Below are 21,603 nucleotides of genomic sequence, written 5' to 3'. Positions count from 1 at the left end.
GTTAAGACCTTAACCATTAGGCCAGAGTACGAGTCTAAGACCTTATCTACTAGGCCAGAGTAAGGGTTAAGACCTTAACCAGTAGGCCAGAGTAAGAGTTAAGACCTTAGCTATTAGGCCAGTGTAAGAGTTAAGACCTTAACCAGTAGGCCAGAGTACGAGTCTAAGACCTTAGCTATTAGGCCAGAGTAAGAGTTAAGACCTTAACCAGTAGGCCAGAGTAAGAGTTAAGACCTTAACCAGTAGGCCAGAGTAAGAGTTAAGACCATAGCTATTAGGCCAGAGTAAGAGTTAAGACCCTAGCTATTAGGCCAGAGTAAGAGTTAAGACCTTAACCAGTAGGCCAGAGAAAGAGTTAGGACCTTAACCAGTAGGCCAGAGTAAGAGTCTAAGACCTTAGCTATTAGGACAGAGTAAGAGTTAAGACCTTAACCAGTAGGCCAGAGTAAGAGGTAAGACCTTAACCTGTAGGCCAGAGTAAGAGTTAAGACCTTAACCTGTAGGCCAGAGTACGAGTTAAGACCTTAACCTGTAGGACATAGTACGAGTCTAAGACCTTAGCTATTAGGCCAGAGTAAGAGTTAAGACCTTAACCAGTAGGCCAGAGTATGAGTTGAAGACCTTAACCAGAAGGCCAGAGTACGAGTCTAAGACCTTAGCTATTAGGCCAAAGTAAGAGTTAAGACCTTAACCAGTAGGCCAGAGTGAGAGTTAAGACCTTAACCTGTAGGCCAGAGTACGAGTCTAAGACCTTAGCTATTAAGCCAGAGTAAGAGTTAAGACCTTAACCAGTAGGCCAGAGTAAGAGATAAGACCGTAGCTATTAGGCCAGAGTAAGAGTTAAGTCCTTAACCAGTAGGCCAGAGTAAGAGTTAAGACCTTAGCTATTAGGCCAGAGTAAGAGTTTAAGACCTTAGCTATTAGGCCAGAGTACGAGTTTAAGACCTTAGCTATTAGGCCAGAGTAAGAGTTAAGACCTTAACCATTAGGCCAGAGTACGAGTCTAAGACCTTAGCTATTAGGCCAGAGTAACAGTTAAGACCTTAACCAGTAGGCCAGAGTAAGAGTTAAGACCTTAAACATTAGGCCATAGTACGAGTCTAAGACCTTAACCAGTAGGCCAGAGTAAGAGTTAAGACCTTAGCTATTAGGCCAGAGTAAGAGTTAAGACCCTAGCTATTAGGCCAGAGTAAGAGTTAAGACCTTAACCAGTAGGCCAGAGTAAGAGGTAAGACCTTAACCTGTAGGCCAGAGTAAGAGTTAAGACCTCAACCTGTAGGCCAGAGTACGAGTTAAGACCTTAACCTGTAGGACATAGTACGAGTCTAAGACCTTAGCTATTAGGCCAGAGTACAAGTCTAAGACCTTAGCTATTAGGCTGGAGTAAGAGTTAAGACCTTAACCAGTAGGCCAGAGTAAGAGTTAAGACCTTAACCATTAGGCCAGAGTATGAGTCTAAGACCTTAGCTATTAGGCCAGAGTAAGAGTTAAGACCTTAACCAGTAGGCCAGAGTAAGAGTTAAGACCTTAATCTGTAGGCCAGAGTACAGGTCTAAGACCTTAGCTATTAGGCCAGAGTAAGAGTTAAGACCTTAGCTATTAGGCCAGAGTAAGAGTTAAGACCTTAACCATTAGGCCAGAGTATGACTCTAAGACCTTAGCTATTCGGCCAGAGTACAAGTCTAAGACCTTAGCTATTAGGCCAGAGTAAGAGTTAAGACCTTAACCAGTAGGCCAGAGTACGTGTCTAAGACCTTAGCTATTAGGCCAGAGTAAGAGTTAAGACCTTAACCTGTAGGCCAGAGTATGAGTCTAAGACCTTAGCTATTAGGCCAGAGTAAGAGTTAATACCTTAGTTATAATGCCAGAGTAAGAATAAAGACCTTAACCATTAGGCCAGAGTACGAGTCCAAGACCTTAGCTATTAGGCCAGAGTAAGGGTTAAGACCTTAACCAGTAGGCCAGAGTAAGAGTTAAGACCTTAACCAGTAGGCCAGAGTAAGAGTTAAGACCTTAAACATTAGGCCAGAGTAAGAGTTAAGACCTTAACCATTAGGCCAGAGTATGAGTTTAAGACCTTAGCTATTAGGCCAGAGTAAGAGTTAAGACCTTAACCATTAGGCCAGAGTACGAGTCTAAGACCTTATCTACTAGGCCAGAGTAAGGGTTAAGACCTTAACCAGTAGGCCAGAGTAAGAGTTAAGACCTTAGCTATTAGGCCAGTGTAAGAGTTAAGACCTTAACCAGTAGGCCAGAGTACGAGTCTAAGACCTTAGCTATTAGGCCAGAGTAAGAGTTAAGACCTTAACCAGTAGGCCAGAGTAAGAGTTAAGACCTTAACCAGTAGGCCAGAGTAAGAGTTAAGACCATAGCTATTAGGCCAGAGTAAGAGTTAAGACCCTAGCTATTAGGCCAGAGTAAGAGTTAAGACCTTAACCAGTAGGCCAGAGAAAGAGTTAGGACCTTAACCAGTAGGCCAGAGTAAGAGTCTAAGACCTTAGCTATTAGGACAGAGTAAGAGTTAAGACCTTAACCAGTAGGCCAGAGTAAGAGGTAAGACCTTAACCTGTAGGCCAGAGTAAGAGTTAAGACCTTAACCTGTAGGCCAGAGTACGAGTTAAGACCTTAACCTGTAGGACATAGTACGAGTCTAAGACCTTAGCTAGTAGGCCAGAGTAAGAGTTAAGACCTTAACCAGTAGGCCAGAGTATGAGTTGAAGACCTTAACCAGAAGGCCAGAGTACGAGTCTAAGACCTTAGCTATTAGGCCAGAGTAAGAGTTAAGACCTTAACCAGTAGGCCAGAGTGAGAGTTAAGACCTTAACCTGTAGGCCAGAGTACGAGTCTAAGACCTTAGCTATTAAGCCAGAGTAAGAGTTAAGACCTTAACCAGTAGGCCAGAGTAAGAGATAAGACCTTAGCTATTAGGCCAGAGTAAGAGTTAAGTCCTTAACCAGTAGGCCAGAGTAAGAGTTAAGACCTTAGCTATTAGGCCAGAGTAAGAGTTTAAGACCTTAGCTATTAGGCCAGAGTACGAGTTTAAGACCTTAGCTATTAGGCCAGAGTAAGAGTTAAGACCTTAACCATTAGGCCAGAGTACGAGTCTAAGACCTTAGCTACTAGGCCAGAGTAAGAGTTAAGACCTTAACCATTAGGCCAGAGTACGAGTCTAAGACCTTAGCTATTAGGCCAGAGTAACAGTTAAGACCTTAACCAGTAGGCCAGAGTAAGAGTTAAGACCTTAAACATTAGGCCATAGTACGAGTCTAAGACCTTAACCAGTAGGCCAGAGTAAGAGTTAAGACCTTAGCTATTAGGCCAGAGTAAGAGTTAAGACCCTAGCTATTAGGCCAGAGTAAGAGTTAAGACCTTAACCAGTACGCCAGAGTAAGAGGTAAGACCTTAACCTGTAGGCCAGAGTAAGAGTTAAGACCTCAACCTGTAGGCCAGAGTACGAGTTAAGACCTTAACCTGTAGGACATAGTACGAGTCTAAGACCTTAGCTATTAGGCCAGAGTACAAGTCTAAGACCTTAGCTATTAGGCTGGAGTAAGAGTTAAGACCTTAACCAGTAGGCCAGAGTAAGAGTTAAGACCTTAACCATTAGCCAGAGTATGAGTCTAAGACCTTAGCTATTAGGCCAGAGTAAGAGTTAAGACCTTAACCAGTAGGCCAGAGTAAGAGTTAAGACCTTAATCTGTAGGCCAGAGTACAGGTCTAAGACCTTAGCTATTAGGCCAGAGTAAGAGTTAAGACCTTAGCTATTAGGCCAGAGTAAGAGTTAAGACCTTAACCATTAGGCCAGAGTATGACTCTAAGACCTTAGCTATTCGGCCAGAGTACAAGTCTAAGACCTTAGCTATTAGGCCAGAGTAAGAGTTAAGACCTTAACCAGTAGGCCAGAGTACGTGTCTAAGACCTTAGCTATTAGGCCAGAGTAAGAGTTAAGACCTTAACCTGTAGGCCAGAGTATGAGTCTAAGACCTTAGCTATTAGGCCAGAGTAAGAGTTAATACCTTAGTTATAATGCCAGAGTAAGAATAAAGACCTTAACCATTAGGCCAGAGTACGAGTCCAAGACCTTAGCTATTAGGCCAGAGTAAGGGTTAAGACCTTAACCAGTAGGCCAGAGTAAGAGTTAAGACCTTAACCAGTAGGCCAGAGTAAGAGTTAAGACCTTAAACATTAGGCCAGAGTAAGAGTTAAGACCTTAACCATTAGGCCAGAGTATGAGTTTAAGACCTTAGCTATTAGGCCAGAGTAAGAGTTAAGACCTTAACCATTAGGCCAGAGTACGAGTCTAAGACCTTATCTACTAGGCCAGAGTAAGGGTTAAGACCTTAACCAGTAGGCCAGAGTAAGAGTTAAGACCTTAGCTATTAGGCCAGTGTAAGAGTTAAGACCTTAACCAGTAGGCCAGAGTACGAGTCTAAGACCTTAGCTATTAGGCCAGAGTAAGAGTTAAGACCTTAACCAGTAGGCCAGAGTAAGAGTTAAGACCTTAACCAGTAGGCCAGAGTAAGAGTTAAGACCATAGCTATTAGGCCAGAGTAAGAGTTAAGACCCTAGCTATTAGGCCAGAGTAAGAGTTAAGACCTTAACCAGTAGGCCAGAGAAAGAGTTAGGACCTTAACCAGTAGGCCAGAGTAAGAGTCTAAGACCTTAGCTATTAGGACAGAGTAAGAGTTAAGACCTTAACCAGTAGGCCAGAGTAAGAGGTAAGACCTTAACCTGTAGGCCAGAGTAAGAGTTAAGACCTTAACCTGTAGGCCAGAGTACGAGTTAAGACCTTAGCCTGTAGGACATAGTACGAGTCTAAGACCTTAGCTAGTAGGCCAGAGTAAGAGTTAAGACCTTAACCAGTAGGCCAGAGTATGAGTTGAAGACCTTAACCAGAAGGCCAGAGTACGAGTCTAAGACCTTAGCTATTAGGCCAGAGTAAGAGTTAAGACCTTAACCAGTAGGCCAGAGTGAGAGTTAAGACCTTAACCTGTAGGCCAGAGTACGAGTCTAAGACCTTAGCTATTAAGCCAGAGTAAGAGTTAAGACCTTAACCAGTAGGCCAGAGTAAGAGATAAGACCTTAGCTATTAGGCCAGAGTAAGAGTTAAGTCCTTAACCAGTAGGCCAGAGTAAGAGTTAAGACCTTAGCTATTAGGCCAGAGTAAGAGTTTAAGACCTTAGCTATTAGGCCAGAGTACGAGTTTAAGACCTTAGCTATTAGGCCAGAGTAAGAGTTAAGACCTTAACCATTAGGCCAGAGTACGAGTCTAAGACCTTAGCTACTAGGCCAGAGTAACAGTTAAGACCTTAACCAGTAGGCCAGAGTAAGAGTTAAGACCTTAAACATTAGGCCATAGTACGAGTCTAAGACCTTAACCAGTAGGCCAGAGTAAGAGTTAAGACCTTAGCTATTAGGCCAGAGTAAGAGTTAAGACCCTAGCTATTAGGCCAGAGTAAGAGTTAAGACCTTAACCAGTAGGCCAGAGTAAGAGGTAAGACCTTAACCTGTAGGCCAGAGTAAGAGTTAAGACCTCAACCTGTAGGCCAGAGTACGAGTTAAGACCTTAACCTGTAGGACATAGTACGAGTCTAAGACCTTAGCTATTAGGCCATAGTACGAGTCTAAGAGCTTAACTATTAGGCCAGAGTAAGAGTTAAGACGTTAGCTATTAGGCCACAGTAAGAGTTAAGACCTTAACCAGTAAGCCAGAGTAAGAGTTAAGACCTTAACCTGTAGGCCATAGTACGAGTCTAAGACCTTAACTATTAGGCCAGAGTAAGAGTAAAGACCTTAGCTGTTAGGCCAGAGTAAGAGTTAAGACCTTAACGATTAGGCCAGAGTTTGAGTCTAAGACCTTAGCTATTAGGCCAGAGTAAGAGTTAAGACCTTAGCTTTTGGGCCAGAGTAAGAGTTAAGACCTTAACCTATAGGCCATAGTACGAGTCTAAGACCTTAGCTATTAGGGCAGAGTAAGAGTTAAGACCTTAGCTATTAGGCCAGAGTAAGAGTTAAGACCTTAACCAGTAGGCCAGAGTAAGAGTTAAGACCTTAACCAGTAGGCCAGAGTGAGAGTTAAGACCTTAACCTGTAGGCCAGAGTACGAGTCTAAGACCTTAGCTATTAAGCCAGAGTAAGAGTTAAGACCTTAACCAGTAGGCCAGAGTAAGAGATAAGACCTTTACCATTAGGCCAGAGTACGAGTCTAAGACCTTAGCTATTAGGCCAGAGTAAGAGTTAAGTCCTTAACCAGTAGGCCAGAGTAAGAGTTAAGACCTTAGCTATTAGGCCAGAGTAAGAGTTAAGACCTTAACCATTAGGCCAGAGTACGAGTCTAAGACCTTAGATATTAGGCCACAGTAAGAGTTAAGACCTTAACCTGTAGGCCAGAGTACAAGTCTAAGACCTTAGCTATTAGGCTAGAGTAAGAGTTAAGACCTTAACCAGTAGGCCAGAGTAAGAGTTAAGACCTTAACCATTAGGCCAGAGTATGAGTCTAAGACCTTAGCTATTAGGCCAGAGTAAGAGTTAAGACCTTAACCAGTAGGCCAGAGTAAGAGTTAAGACCTTAATCTGTAGGCCAGAGTACAGGTCTAAGACCTTAGCTATTAGGCCAGAGTAAGAGTTAAGACCTTAATCTGTAAGTCAGAGTACAGGTCTAAGACCTTAGCTATTAGGCCAGAGTAAGAGTTAAGACCTTAACCATTAGGCCAGAGTATGACTCTAAGACCCTAGCTATTCGGCCAGAGTACAAGTCTAAGACCTTAGCTATTAGGCCAGAGTAAGAGTTAAGACCTTAACCAGTAGTCCAGAGTACGTGTCTAAGACCTTAGCTATTAGGCCAGAGTAAGAGTTAAGACCTTAACCTGTAGGCCAGAGTACGAGTCTAAGACCTTAGCTATTAGGCCAGAGTAAGAGTTAAGACCTTAGCTATAAGGCCAGAGTAAGAATAAAGACCTTAACCATTAGGCCAGAGTACGAGTCCAAGACCTTAGCTATTAGGCCAGAGTAAGAGTTAAGACCTTAACCAGTAGGCCAGAGTAAGAGTTAAGACCTTAACCATTAGGCCAGAGTATGAGTCTAAGACCTTAGCTATTAGGCCAGAGTAAGAGTTAACACCTTAACCAGTAGGCCAGAGTAAGAGTTAAGACCTTAATCTGTAGGCCAGAGTACAGGTCTAAGACCTTAGCTATTAGGCCAGAGTACAAGTCTAAGACCTTAGCTATTAGGCTAGAGTAAGAGTTAAGACCTTAACCAGTAGGCAAGAGTAAGAGTTAAGACCTTAACCATTAGGCCAGAGTATGAGTCTAAGACCTTAGCTATTAGGCCAGAGTAAGAGTTAAGACCTTAACCAGTAGGCCAGAGTAAGAGTTAAGACCTTAATCTGTAGGCCAGAGTACAGGTCTAAGACCTTAACTATTAGGCGAGAGTAAGAGTTAAGACCTTAGCTATTAGGCCAGAGTAAGAGTTAAGACCTTAACCATTAGGCCAGAGTATGACTCTAAGACCTTAGCTATTCGGCCAGAGTACAAGTCTAAGACCTTAGCTATTAGGCCAGAGTAAGAGTTAAGACCTTAACCAGTAGGCCAGAGTACGTGTCTAAGACCTTAGCTATTAGGCCAGAGTAAGAGTTAAGACCTTAACCTGTAGGCCAGAGTACGAGTCTAAGACCTTAGCTATTAGGCCAGAGTAAGAGTTAAGACCTTAGCTATAATGCCAGAGTAAGAATAAAGACCTTAACCATTAGGCCAGAGTACGAGTCCAAGACCTTAGCTATTAGGCCAGAGTAAGGGTTATGACCTTAACCAGTAGGCCAGAGTAAGAGTTAAGATCTTAACCAGTAGGCCAGAGTAAGAGTTAAGACCTTAACCATTAGGCCAGAGTACGAGTTTAAGACCTTAGCTATTAGGCCAGAGTAAGAGTTAAGACCTTAACCATTAGGCCAGAGTACGAGTCTAAGACCTTATCTACTAGGCCAGAGTAAGGGTTAAGACCTTAACCAGTAGGCCAGAGTAAGAGTTAAGACCTTAGCTATTAGGCCAGTGTAAGAGTTAAGACCTTAACCAGTAGGCCAGAGTACGAGTCTGAGACCTTAGCTATTAGGCCAGAGTAAGAGTTAAGACCTTAACCAGTAGGCCAGAGTAAGAGTTAAGACCATAGCTATTAGGCCAGAGTAAGAGTTAAGACCCTAGCTATTAGGCCGAGTAAGAGTTAAGACCTTAACCAGTAGGCCAGAGAAAGAGTTAGGACCTTAACCAGTAGGCCAGAGTAAGAGTCTAAGACCTTAGCTATTAGGACAGAGTAAGAGTTAAGACCTTAACCAGTAGGCCAGAGTAAGAGGTAAGACCTTAACCTGTAGGCCAGAGTAAGAGTTAAGACCTTAACCTGTAGGCCAGAGTACGAGTTAAGACCTTAACCTGTAGGACATAGTACGAGTCTAAGACCTTAGCTATTAGGCCAGAGTAAGAGTTAAGACCTTAACCAGTAGGCCAGAGTATGAGTCTAAGACCTTAACCTGTGGGCCATAGTACGAGTCTAAGACCTTAACTATTAGGCCAGAGTAAGAGTAAAGACCTTAGCTGTTAGGCCAGAGTAAGAGTTAAGACCTTAACGATTAGGCCAGAGTTTGAGTCTAAGACCTTAGCTATTAGGCCAGAGTAAGAGTTAAGACCTTAACCAGTAGGCCAGAGTATGAGTTGAAGACCTTAACCAGAAGGCCAGAGTACGAGTCTAAGACCTTAGCTATTAGGCCTGAGTAAGAGTTAAGACCTTAACCAGTAGGCCAGAGTAAGAGTTAAGACCTTAACCTGTAGGCCATAGTACGAGTCTAAGACCTTAACTATTAGGCCAGAGTAAGAGTTAAGACCTTAGCTATTAGGCCAGAGTAAGAATTAAGACCTTAACCTGTAGGCCATAGTACGAGTCTAAGACCTTAACTTTTAGGCCAGAGTAAGAGTAAAGACCTTAGCTGTTAGGCCACAGTAAGAGTTAAGACCTTAACCAGTAGGCCAGAATAAGAGTTAAGACATTAACCATTAGGCCAGAGTACGAGTCTAAGACCTTAGCTATTAGGCCAGAGTAAGAGTTAAGACCTTAACCATTAGGCCAGCGTACGAGTCTAAGACCTTAGCTATTAGGCCAGAGTAAGAGTTAAGACCTTAGCTATTAGGCCAGAGAATGAATTAAGACCTTAACCAGTAGGCCAGAGTAAGAGTTAAGACCTTAACAATTAGGCCAGAGTACGAGTCTAAGACCTTAGCTATTAAGCCAGAGTAAGAGTTAAGACCTTAACCAGTAGGCCAGAGTAAGAGTTAAGACCTTAACCATTAGGCCAGAGTACGAGTCTAAGACCTTAGCTACTAGGCCAGAGTAACAGTTAAGACCTTAACCAGTAGGCCAGAGTAAGAGTTAAGACCTTAAACATTAGGCCATAGTACGAGTCTAAGACCTTAACCAGTAGGCCAGAGTAAGAGTTAAGACCTTAGCTATTAGGCCAGAGTAAGAGTTAAGACCCTAGCTATTAGGCCAGAGTAAGAGTTAAGACCTTAACCAGTAGGCCAGAGTAAGAGGTAAGACCTTAACCTGTAGGCCAGAGTAAGAGTTAAGACCTCAACCTGTAGGCCAGAGTACGAGTTAAGACCTTAACCTGTAGGACATAGTACGAGTCTAAGACCTTAGCTATTAGGCCATAGTACGAGTCTAAGAGCTTAACTATTAGGCCAGAGTAAGAGTTAAGACGTTAGCTATTAGGCCACAGTAAGAGTAAAGACCTTAACCAGTAGGCCAGAGTAAGAGTTAAGACCTTAACCTGTAGGCCATAGTACGAGTCTAAGACCTTAACTATTAGGCCAGAGTAAGAGTAAAGACCTTAGCTGTTAGGCCAGAGTAAGAGTTAAGACCTTAACGATTAGGCCAGAGTTTGAGTCTAAGACCTTAGCTATTAGGCCAGAGTAAGAGTTAAGACCTTAGCTTTTGGGCCAGAGTAAGAGTTAAGACCTTAACCTATAGGCCATAGTACGAGTCTAAGACCTTAGCTATTAGGGCAGAGTAAGAGTTAAGACCTTAGCTATTAGGCCAGAGTAAGAGTTAAGACCTTAACCAGTAGGCCAGAGTAAGAGTTAAGACCTTAACCAGTAGGCCAGAGTGAGAGTTAAGACCTTAACCTGTAGGCCAGAGTACGAGTCTAAGACCTTAGCTATTAAGCCAGAGTAAGAGTTAAGACCTTAACCAGTAGGCCAGAGTAAGAGATAAGACCTTTACCATTAGGCCAGAGTACGAGTCTAAGACCTTAGCTATTAGGCCAGAGTAAGAGTTAAGTCCTTAACCAGTAGGCCAGAGTAAGAGTTAAGACCTTAGCTATTCTATTAGGCCAGAGTAAGAGTTAAGACCTTAACCATTAGGCCAGAGTACGAGTCTAAGACCTTAGATATTAGGCCACAGTAAGAGTTAAGACCTTAACCTGTAGGCCAGAGTACAAGTCTAAGACCTTAGCTATTAGGCTAGAGTAAGAGTTAAGACCTTAACCAGTAGGCCAGAGTAAGAGTTAAGACCTTAACCATTAGGCCAGAGTATGAGTCTAAGACCTTAGCTATTAGGCCAGAGTAAGAGTTAAGACCTTAACCAGTAGGCCAGAGTAAGAGTTAAGACCTTAATCTGTAGGCCAGAGTACAGGTCTAAGACCTTAGCTATTAGGCCAGAGTAAGAGTTAAGACCTTAATCTGTAGGCCAGAGTACAGGTCTAAGACCTTAGCTATTAGGCCAGAGTAAGAGTTAAGACCTTAACCAGTAGGCCGGAGTACGTGTCTAAGACCTTAGCTATTAGGCCAGAGTAAGAGTTAAGACCTTAACCTGTAGGCCAGAGTACGAGTCTAAGACCTTAGCTATTAGGCCAGAGTAAGAGTTAAAACCTTAGCTATAAGGCCAGAGTAAGAATAAAGACCTTAACCATTAGGCCAGAGTACGAGTCCAAGACCTTAGCTATTAGGCCAGAGTAAGAGTTAACACCTTAACCAGTAGGCCAGAGTAAGAGTTAAGACCTTAATCTGTAGGCCAGAGTACAGGTCTAAGACCTTAGCTATTAGGCCAGAGTACAAGTCTAAGACCTTAGCTATTAGGCTAGAGTAAGAGTTAAGACCTTAACCAGTAGGCCAGAGAAAGAGTTAGGACCTTAACCAGTAGGCCAGAGTAAGAGTCTAAGACCTTAGCTATTAGGACAGAGTAAGAGTTAAGACCTTAACCAGTAGGCCAGAGTAAGAGGTAAGACCTTAACCTGTAGGCCAGAGTAAGAGTCTAAGACCTTAACCTGTGGGCCATAGTACGAGTCTAAGACCTTAACTATTAGGCCAGAGTAAGAGTAAAGACCTTAGCTGTTAGGCCAGAGTAAGAGTTAAGACCTTAACGATTAGGCCAGAGTTTGAGTCTAAGACCTTAGCTATTAGGCCAGAGTAAGAGTTAAGACCTTAACCAGTAGGCCAGAGTATGAGTTGAAGACCTTAACCAGAAGGCCAGAGTACGAGTCTAAGACCTTAGCTATTAGGCCTGAGTAAGAGTTAAGACCTTAACCAGTAGGCCAGAGTAAGAGTTAAGACCTTAACCTGTAGGCCATAGTACGAGTCTAAGACCTTAACTATTAGGCCAGAGTAAGAGTTAAGACCTTAGCTATTAGGCCAGAGTAAGAATTAAGACCTTAACCTGTAGGCCATAGTACGAGTCTAAGACCTTAACTTTTAGGCCAGAGTAAGAGTAAAGACCTTAGCTGTTAGGCCACAGTAAGAGTTAAGACCTTAACCAGTAGGCCAGAGTATGAGTTGAAGACCTTAACCAGAAGGCCAGAGTACGAGTCTAAGACCTTAGCTATTAGGCCTGAGTAAGAGTTAAGACCTTAACCAGTAGGCCAGAGTAAGAGTTAAGACCTTAACCTGTAGGCCATAGTACGAGTCTAAGACCTTAACTATTAGGCCAGAGTAAGAGTTAAGACCTTAGCTATTAGGCCAGAGTAAGAATTAAGACCTTAACCTGTAGGCCATAGTACGAGTCTAAGACCTTAACTTTTAGGCCAGAGTAAGAGTAAAGACCTTAGCTGTTAGGCCACAGTAAGAGTTAAGACCTTAACCAGTAGGCCAGAATAAGAGTTAAGACATTAACCATTAGGCCAGAGTACGAGTCTAAGACCTTAGCTATTAGGCCAGAGTAAGAGTTAAGACCTTAACCATTAGGCCAGCGTACGAGTCTAAGACCTTAGCTATTAGGCCAGAGTAAGAGTTAAGACCTTAGCTATTAGGCCAGAGAATGAATTAAGACCTTAACCAGTAGGCCAGAGTAAGAGTTAAGACCTTAACAATTAGGCCAGAGTACGAGTCTAAGACCTTAGCTATTAAGCCAGAGTAAGAGTTAAGACCTTAACCAGTAGGCCAGAGTAAGAGTTAAGACCTTAACCATTAGGCCAGAGTACGAGTCTAAGACCTTAGCTACTAGGCCAGAGTAACAGTTAAGACCTTAACCAGTAGGCCAGAGTAAGAGTTAAGACCTTAAACATTAGGCCATAGTACGAGTCTAAGACCTTAACCAGTAGGCCAGAGTAAGAGTTAAGACCTTAGCTATTAGGCCAGAGTAAGAGTTAAGACCCTAGCTATTAGGCCAGAGTAAGAGTTAAGACCTTAACCAGTAGGCCAGAGTAAGAGGTAAGACCTTAACCTGTAGGCCAGAGTAAGAGTTAAGACCTCAACCTGTAGGCCAGAGTACGAGTTAAGACCTTAACCTGTAGGACATAGTACGAGTCTAAGACCTTAGCTATTAGGCCATAGTACGAGTCTAAGAGCTTAACTATTAGGCCAGAGTAAGAGTTAAGACGTTAGCTATTAGGCCACAGTAAGAGTAAAGACCTTAACCAGTAGGCCAGAGTAAGAGTTAAGACCTTAACCTGTAGGCCATAGTACGAGTCTAAGACCTTAACTATTAGGCCAGAGTAAGAGTAAAGACCTTAGCTGTTAGGCCAGAGTAAGAGTTAAGACCTTAACGATTAGGCCAGAGTTTGAGTCTAAGACCTTAGCTATTAGGCCAGAGTAAGAGTTAAGACCTTAGCTTTTGGGCCAGAGTAAGAGTTAAGACCTTAACCTATAGGCCATAGTACGAGTCTAAGACCTTAGCTATTAGGGCAGAGTAAGAGTTAAGACCTTAGCTATTAGGCCAGAGTAAGAGTTAAGACCTTAACCAGTAGGCCAGAGTAAGAGTTAAGACCTTAACCAGTAGGCCAGAGTGAGAGTTAAGACCTTAACCTGTAGGCCAGAGTACGAGTCTAAGACCTTAGCTATTAAGCCAGAGTAAGAGTTAAGACCTTAACCAGTAGGCCAGAGTAAGAGATAAGACCTTTACCATTAGGCCAGAGTACGAGTCTAAGACCTTAGCTATTAGGCCAGAGTAAGAGTTAAGTCCTTAACCAGTAGGCCAGAGTAAGAGTTAAGACCTTAGCTATTCTATTAGGCCAGAGTAAGAGTTAAGACCTTAACCATTAGGCCAGAGTACGAGTCTAAGACCTTAGATATTAGGCCACAGTAAGAGTTAAGACCTTAACCTGTAGGCCAGAGTACAAGTCTAAGACCTTAGCTATTAGGCTAGAGTAAGAGTTAAGACCTTAACCAGTAGGCCAGAGTAAGAGTTAAGACCTTAACCATTAGGCCAGAGTATGAGTCTAAGACCTTAGCTATTAGGCCAGAGTAAGAGTTAAGACCTTAACCAGTAGGCCAGAGTAAGAGTTAAGACCTTAATCTGTAGGCCAGAGTACAGGTCTAAGACCTTAGCTATTAGGCCAGAGTAAGAGTTAAGACCTTAATCTGTAGGCCAGAGTACAGGTCTAAGACCTTAGCTATTAGGCCAGAGTAAGAGTTAAGACCTTAACCAGTAGGCCGGAGTACGTGTCTAAGACCTTAGCTATTAGGCCAGAGTAAGAGTTAAGACCTTAACCTGTAGGCCAGAGTACGAGTCTAAGACCTTAGCTATTAGGCCAGAGTAAGAGTTAAAACCTTAGCTATAAGGCCAGAGTAAGAATAAAGACCTTAACCATTAGGCCAGAGTACGAGTCCAAGACCTTAGCTATTAGGCCAGAGTAAGAGTTAACACCTTAACCAGTAGGCCAGAGTAAGAGTTAAGACCTTAATCTGTAGGCCAGAGTACAGGTCTAAGACCTTAGCTATTAGGCCAGAGTACAAGTCTAAGACCTTAGCTATTAGGCTAGAGTAAGAGTTAAGACCTTAACCAGTAGGCAAGAGTAAGAGTTAAGACCTTAACCATTAGGCCAGAGTATGAGTCTAAGACCTTAGCTATTAGGCCAGAGTAAGAGTTAAGACCTTAACCAGTAGGCCAGAGTAAGAGTTAAGACCTTAATCTGTAGGCCAGAGTACAGGTCTAAGACCTTAACTATTAGGCGAGAGTAAGAGTTAAGACCTTAGCTATTAGGCCAGAGTAAGAGTTAAGACCTTAACCATTAGGCCAGAGTATGACTCTAAGACCTTAGCTATTCGGCCAGAGTACAAGTCTAAGACCTTAGCTATTAGGCCAGAGTAAGAGTTAAGACCTTAACCAGTAGGCCAGAGTACGTGTCTAAGACCTTAGCTATTAGGCCAGAGTAAGAGTTAAGACCTTAACCTGTAGGCCAGAGTACGAGTCTAAGACCTTAGCTATTAGGCCAGAGTAAGAGTTAAGACCTTAGCTATAATGCCAGAGTAAGAATAAAGACCTTAACCATTAGGCCAGAGTACGAGTCCAAGACCTTAGCTATTAGGCCAGAGTAAGGGTTATGACCTTAACCAGTAGGCCAGAGTAAGAGTTAAGATCTTAACCAGTAGGCCAGAGTAAGAGTTAAGACCTTAACCATTAGGCCAGAGTACGAGTTTAAGACCTTAGCTATTAGGCCAGAGTAAGAGTTAAGACCTTAACCATTAGGCCAGAGTACGAGTCTAAGACCTTATCTACTAGGCCAGAGTAAGGGTTAAGACCTTAACCAGTAGGCCAGAGTAAGAGTTAAGACCTTAGCTATTAGGCCAGTGTAAGAGTTAAGACCTTAACCAGTAGGCCAGAGTACGAGTCTGAGACCTTAGCTATTAGGCCAGAGTAAGAGTTAAGACCTTAACCAGTAGGCCAGAGTAAGAGTTAAGACCTTAACCAGTAGGCCAGAGTAAGAGTTAAGACCATAGCTATTAGGCCAGAGTAAGAGTTAAGACCCTAGCTATTAGGCCGAGTAAGAGTTAAGACCTTAACCAGTAGGCCAGAGAAAGAGTTAGGACCTTAACCAGTAGGCCAGAGTAAGAGTCTAAGACCTTAGCTATTAGGACAGAGTAAGAGTTAAGACCTTAACCAGTAGGCCAGAGTAAGAGGTAAGACCTTAACCTGTAGGCCAGAGTAAGAGTCTAAGACCTTAACCTGTGGGCCATAGTACGAGTCTAAGACCTTAACTATTAGGCCAGAGTAAGAGTAAAGACCTTAGCTGTTAGGCCAGAGTAAGAGTTAAGACCTTAACGATTAGGCCAGAGTTTGAGTCTAAGACCTTAGCTATTAGGCCAGAGTAAGAGTTAAGACCTTAACCAGTAGGCCAGAGTATGAGTTGAAGACCTTAACCAGAAGGCCAGAGTACGAGTCTAAGACCTTAGCTATTAGGCCTGAGTAAGAGTTAAGACCTTAACCAGTAGGCCAGAGTAAGAGTTAAGACCTTAACCTGTAGGCCATAGTACGAGTCTAAGACCTTAACTATTAGGCCAGAGTAAGAGTTAAGACCTTAACCTGTAGGCCATAGTACGAGTCTAAGACCTTAACTTTTAGGCCAGAGTAAGAGTAAAGACCTTAGCTGTTAGGCCACAGTAAGAGTTAAGACCTTAACCAGTAGGCCAGAATAAGAGTTAAGACATTAACCATTAGGCCAGAGTACGAGTCTAAGACCTTAGCTATTAGGCCAGAGTAAGAGTTAAGACCTTAACCATTAGGCCAGCGTACGAGTCTAAGACCTTAGCTATTAGGCCAGAGTAAGAGTTAAGACCTTAGCTATTAGGCCAGAGAATGAATTAAGACCTTAACCAGTAGGCCAGAGTAAGAGTTAAGACCTTAACAATTAGGCCAGAGTACGAGTCTAAGACCTTAGCTATTAAGCCAGAGTAAGAGTTAAGACCTTAACCAGTAGGCCAGAGTAAGAGTTAAGACCTTAACCATTAGGCCAGAGTACGAGTCTAAGACCTTAGCTATTAAGCCAGAGTAAGAGTTAAGACCTTAACCAGTAGGCCAGAGTAAGAGTTAAGACCTTAACCATTAGGCCAGAGTACGAGTCTAAGACCTTAGCTACTAGGCCAGAGTAACAGTTAAGACCTTAACCAGTAGGCCAGAGTAAGAGTTAAGACCTTAAACATTAGGCCATAGTACGAGTCTAAGACCTTAACCAGTAGGCCAGAGTAAGAGTTAAGACCTTAGCTATTAGGCCAGAGTAAGAGTTAAGACCCTAGCTATTAGGCCAGAGTAAGAGTTAAGACCTTAACCAGTAGGCCAGAGTAAGAGGTAAGACCTTAACCTGTCGGCCAGAGTAAGAGTTAAGACCTCAACCTGTAGGCCAGAGTACGAGTTAAGACCTTAACCTGTAGGACATAGTACGAGTCTAAGACCTTAGCTATTAGGCCATAGTACGAGTCTAAGAGCTTAACTATTAGGCCAGAGTAAGAGTTAAGACGTTAGCTATTAGGCCACAGTAAGAGTAAAGACCTTAACCAGTAGGCCAGAGTAAGAGTTAAGACCTTAACCTGTAGGCCATAGTACGAGTCTAAGACCTTAACTATTAGGCCAGAGTAAGAGTAAAGACCTTAGCTGTTAGGCCAGAGTAAGAGTTAAGACCTTAACGATTAGGCCAGAGTTTGAGTCTAAGACCTTAGCTATTAGGCCAGAGTAAGAGTTAAGACCTTAGCTTTTGGGCCAGAGTAAGAGTTAAGACCTTAACCTATAGGCCATAGTACGAGTCTAAGACCTTAGCTATTAGGGCAGAGTAAGAGTTAAGACCTTAGCTATTAGGCCAGAGTAAGAGTTAAGACCTTAACCAGTAGGCCAGAGTAAGAGTTAAGACCTTAACCAGTAGGCCAGAGTGAGAGTTAAGACCTTAACCTGTAGGCCAGAGTACGAGTCTAAGACCTTAGCTATTAAGCCAGAGTAAGAGTTAAGACCTTAACCAGTAGGCCAGAGTAAGAGATAAGACCTTTACCATTAGGCCAGAGTACGAGTCTAAGACCTTAGCTATTAGGCCAGAGTAAGAGTTAAGTCCTTAACCAGTAGGCCAGAGTAAGAGTTAAGACCTTAGCTATTCTATTAGGCCAGAGTAAGAGTTAAGACCTTAACCATTAGGCCAGAGTACGAGTCTAAGACCTTAGATATTAGGCCACAGTAAGAGTTAAGACCTTAACCTGTAGGCCAGAGTACAAGTCTAAGACCTTAGCTATTAGGCTAGAGTAAGAGTTAATACCTTAACCAGTAGGCCAGAGTAAGAGTTAAGACCTTAACCATTAGGCCAGAGTATGAGTCTAAGACCTTAGCTATTAGGCCAGAGTAAGAGTTAAGACCTTAACCAGTAGGCCAGAGTAAGAGTTAAGACCTTAATCTGTAGGCCAGAGTACAGGTCTAAGACCTTAGCTATTAGGCCAGAGTAAGAGTTAAGACCTTAATCTGTAGGCCAGAGTACAAGTCTAAGACCTTAGCTATTAGGCCAGAGTAAGAGTTAAGACCTTAACCAGTAGGCCAGAGTACGTGTCTAAGACCTTAGCTATTAGGCCAGAGTAAGAGTTAAGACCTTAACCTGTAGGCCAGAGTACGAGTCTAAGACCTTAGCTATTAGGCCAGAGTAAGAGTTAAGACCTTAACCAGTAGGCCAGAGTAAGAGTTAAGACCTTAACCTGTAGGCCATAGTACGAGTCTAAGACCTTAAATTTTAGGCCAGAGTAAGAGTAAATACCTTAGCTGTTAGGCCACAGTAAGAGTTAAGACCTTAACCAGTAGGCCAGAATAAGAGTTAAGACATTAACCATTAGGCCAGAGTACGAGTCTAAGACCTTAGCTATTAGGCCAGAGTAAGAGTTAAGACCTTAACCATTAGGCCAGCGTACGAGTCTAAGACCTTAGCTATTAGGCCAGAGTAAGAGTTAAGACCTTAGCTTTTAGGCCAGAATAAGAGTTAAGACCTTAACCTATAGGCCATATTACGAGTCTAAGACCTTAGCTATTAGGCCAGAGTAAGAGTTAAGACCTTAACCATTAGGCCAGAGTATGAGTCTAAGACCTTAGCTATTAGGCCAGAGTAAGAGTTAAGACCTTAGCTATTAGGCCAGAGAATGAATTAAGACCTTAACCAGTAGGCCAGAGTAAGAGTTAAGACCTTAACAATTAGGCCAGAGTACGAGTCTAAGACCTTAGCTATTAGACCAGAGTAAGAGTTAAGACCTTAACCAGTAGGCCAGAGTAAGAGTTAAGACCTTAACCATTAGGCCAGAGTACGAGTCTAAGACCTTAGCTATTAGGCCAGAGTAAGAGTTAAGACCTTAACCAGTAGTCCAGAGTACGAGTCTAAGACCTTAGCTATTAGGCCAGAGTAAGAGTTAAGACCTTAACCATTAGGGGAGAGTACGAGTCTAAGACCTTAGCTATTAGGCCAGAGTAAGAGTTAAGACCTTAACCAGTAGGCCAGAGTAAGAGTTAAGACCTTAACCATTAGGCCAGAGTACGAGTCTAAGACCTTAGCTATTAGGCCAGAGTAAGAGTTAAGACCTTAACTATTAGGCTAGAGTAAGAGTTAAGACCTTAACCAGTAGGCCAGAGTAAGAGTTAAGACCTTAACCATTAGACCTTAGCTATTAGGCCAGAGTAAGAGTTAAGACCTTAGCTATTAGGCCAGAGTAAGAGTGAAGACCTTAGCTATTAGGCCAGAGTAAGAGTTAAAACCTTAACCAGTAGGCCAGAGTAAGAGTTAAGACCTTAACCATTAGGCCAGAGTACGAGTCTAAGACCTTAGATATTAGGCCACAGTAAGAGTTAAGACCTTAACCTGTAGGCCAGAGTACAAGTCTAAGACCTTAGCTATTAGGCTAGAGTAAGAGTTAAGACCTTAACCAGTAGGCCAGAGTAAGAGTTAAGACCTTAACCGTTAGGCCAGAATACGAGTCTAAGACCTTAGCTATTAGGCCAGAGTAAGAGTTAAGACCTTAACCATTAGGGGAGAGTACGAGTCTAAGACCTTAGCTATTAGGCCAGAGTAAGAGTTAAGACCTTAACCATTAGGCCAGAGTAAGAGTTAAGACCTTAACCAGTAGGCCAGAGTCAGAGTTAAGACCTTAACCATTAGGCCAGAGTACAAGTCTAAGACCTTAGCTATTAGGCCAGAGTAAGAGTTAAGACCTTAACCAGTAGGCCAGAGTAAGAGTTAAGACCTTAACCTGTAGGCCAGAGTACGGGTCTAAGACCTTAGCTATTAGGCCAGAGTAAGAGTTGAGACCTTAGCTATTAGGCCAGAGTAAGAGTTAAGACCTTAGCTATAAGGCCAGAGTAAGAATAAAGACCTTAACCATTAGGCCAGAGTACGAGTCCAAGACCTTAGCTATTAGGCCAGAGTAAGAGTTAAGACCTTAACCAGTAGGCCAGAGTAAGAGTTAAGACCTTAACCAGTAGGCCAGAGTAAGAGTTAAGACCTTAACCATTAGGCCAGAGTAAGAGTTAAGACCTTAACCAATAGGCCAGAGTAAGAGTTAAGACCTTAGCTATTAGGCCAGAGTAAGAGTTAAGACCTTAACCTGTAGGCCAGAGTACGAGTCTAAGACCTTAGCTATTAAGCCAGAGTAAGAGTTAAGACCTTCACCAGTAGGCCAGAGTAAGAGTTAAGACCTTAACCATTAGGCCAGACTACGAGTCTAAGACCTTAGCTATTAGGCCAGAGTAAGAGTTAAGACCTTAACCATTAGGCCAGAGTACGAGTCTAAGACCTTAGATATTAGGCCACAGTAAGAGTTAAGACATTAACCTGTAGGCCAGAGTACAAGTCTAAGACCTTAGCTATTAGGCTAGAGTAAGAGTTAAGACCTTAACCAGTAGGCCAGAGTAAGAGTTAAGACCTTAACCATTAGGCCAGAGTACGAGTCTAAGACCTTAGCTATTCGGCCAGAGTACGAGTTAAGACCTTAACCAATAGGCCAGAGTACGTGTCTAAGACCTTAGCTATTAGGCCAGAGTAAGAGTTAAGACCTTAACCAGTAGGCCAGAGTACGAGTCTAAGACCTTAGCTATTAGGCCAAAGTAAGAGTTAGGACCTTAGCTATTAGGCCAGAGTAAGAGTTAAGACCTAAACCAGTAGGCCAGAGTACGAGTCTAAGACCTTAGCTATTAGGCCAAAGTAAGAGTTAGGACCTTAGCTATTAGGCCAGAGTAAGAGTTAAGACCTAAACCAGTAGGCCAGAGTACGAGTCTAAGACCTTAGCTATTAGGCCAGAGTAAGAGTTAAAACCTTAACCAGTAGGCCAGAGTAAGAGTTAAGACCTTAACCATTAGGCCAGAGTAAGAGTTAAGACCTTAACCAGTAGGCCAGAGTAAGAGTTAAGACCTTAAACATTAGGCCAGAGTGAGAGTTAAGACCTTAACCATTAGGCCAGAGTACGAGTTTAAGACCTTAGCTATTAGGCCAGAGTACGAGTTTAAGACCTTAGCTGTTAGGCCAGAGTAAGAGTTAAGACCCTAACCGTTAGGCCAGAGTACGAGTCTAAGACCTTAGCTACTAGGCCAGAGTAAGATTTAAGACCTTAACTAGTAGGCCAGAGTAAGAGTTAAGACCTTAGCTATTAGGCCAGAGTAAGAGTTAAGACCTTAACCAGTAGGCCACAGTACGAGTCTAAGACCTTAGCTATTAGGCCAGAGTAAGAGTTAAGACCTTAACCAGTAGGCCAGAGTAAGAGTTAAGACCTTAACCTGTAGGCCATAGTACGAGTCTAAGACCTTAACTATTAGGCCAGAGTAAGAGTTAAGACCTTAGCTATTAGGCCAGAGTAAGAGTTAAGACCTTAACCAGTAGGCCAGAGTAAGAGTTAAGACCTTAACCTGTAGGCCATAGTACGAGTCTAAGACCTTAACTTTTAGGCCAGAGTAAGAGTAAAGACCTTAGCTGTTAGGCCACAGTAAGAGTTAAGACCTTAACCAGTAGGCCAGAATAAGAGTTAAGACATTAACCATTAGGCCAGAGTACGAGTCTAAGACCTTAGCTATTAGGCCAGAGTAAGAGTTAAGACCTTAACCATTAGGCCAGCGTACAAGTCTAAGACCTTAGCTATTAGGCCAGAGTAAGAGTTAAGACCTTAGCTTTTAGGCCAGAGTAAGAGTTAAGACCTTAACCTATAGGCCATATTACGAGTCTAAGACCTTAGCTATTGGGCCAGAGTAAGAGTTAAGACCTTAGCTATTAGGCCAGAGTAAGAGTTAAGACCTTAACCAGTAGGCCAGATTAAGAGTTAAGACCTTAACCATTAGGCCAGAGTACGAGTCTAAGACCTTCGATATTAGGCCACAGTAAGAGTTAAGACCTTAACCTGTAGGCCAGAGTACAAGTCTAAGACC

The sequence above is a fragment of the Triturus cristatus genome, chromosome 4_1 (genome assembly GCF_964204655.1).
Source record: "Triturus cristatus chromosome 4_1, aTriCri1.1, whole genome shotgun sequence".
NCBI lineage: Eukaryota > Metazoa > Chordata > Amphibia > Caudata > Salamandridae > Triturus > Triturus cristatus.
Note: the sequence above shows the minus strand (reverse complement) of the source record.